Source organism: Mandrillus leucophaeus, unplaced genomic scaffold (genome assembly GCF_000951045.1).
Source record: "Mandrillus leucophaeus isolate KB7577 unplaced genomic scaffold, Mleu.le_1.0 Scaffold157, whole genome shotgun sequence".
NCBI classification, from domain to species: Eukaryota; Metazoa; Chordata; class Mammalia; order Primates; family Cercopithecidae; genus Mandrillus; species Mandrillus leucophaeus.
This window is the reverse complement of record NW_012101554.1, coordinates 1,304,975-1,306,119: the sequence shown is the minus strand read 5'-3', so window position 1 is coordinate 1,306,119 and position 1,145 is coordinate 1,304,975.

The following is a 1,145-nucleotide window of genomic DNA, read 5'->3' as shown; positions in this document are numbered from 1 at the left end:
GATGGAGACAGCCATAACAGATGCATAGACAAAGATTCTTCCCTGTTAAGAGCAGTGAACAATTATTTGTGAGGAATAAGGAGACTAAGGGAGAAAAGAATCAGAAAAAAAGCACCTCCAGGAGGCAACATGTAAGCAGTACTTTTCAGAAAAGAAACGGTGATGCCAAGATAATTACAAGTGACAGATCACAAGCTTTTCTGGGAAACATTGTCCAAGAAGGAATAGGCAAGAACTGCAGTCAAGCAGAATTACATATGCAAAAGAGCAGTGAGAAATAAGAGAAAATGGCAAATTGCAGATGGCCCTGAAAGCTAGGCTAAGAAGTCTGGTTTGAGACAAACGTCCAGCTAAAGCACGTCTGAGCGTTTTTTCCACAGAGGTGAGGGAGCAGGGCATGTATCTGTTAGGTTGGTGCAAAAGTAATTGTGGCTTTGCCATTACTTTCAGTGGCAAAAACCACAATTACTTTTGCACCAATTTATTCATTTATTTATTTTTGAGACAGAGTCTCGCTCTGTTGGCCAGGCTGAAGTACAGTGGCATGATCTCGGCTCACTGTAACCTCCGCCTCCCCGGCTCAAGTGGTCCTCGTGCTTCAGCCTCCCAAGTAGCTGGGACTGCAGGCATGCGACACCACCCCCGGCTAATTTGTTTTTCTTTTTTCTTTTTGTATTTTTAGTAGAGACAGGGCTTCACTATGGTGGCCAGGCTGGTCTCGAACTCCTGAGCTCAGGCCATCTGCCCTCCTCGGCCTCCCAAAGCGCTGGGATTACAGGCGTGAGCCACAGCTCCCGGCCTACCATCCTACGAGGTAGGCATCAGGATCCCTACACAGCGAAGGCGCCCCCACTACGTATCTGTTTACAGGCGTGCTTTCTGCGGGCTCTGCTGTGGACAGCACTTGGGATGTCAGATTGACCACTAATAAGGTAGATCCGTATGTACTGCTGCGGGGTTGAGTAACTGGTAGAGGCTCCCACAGTTAGAAAGCACCTGGACCTTGGCCGGAATTGGCGGAAAGTCCAGGCAGCAGAGAGGTGCGGTCCCTGGGACTGGGCGTGCTCTTGGTACCAAGGTCAGGGCAGGCAGGCTCCGGAGAGCCCGCGCGCTCCGCCGCGTCGCACTAGGTTGGCAGCGGGAGC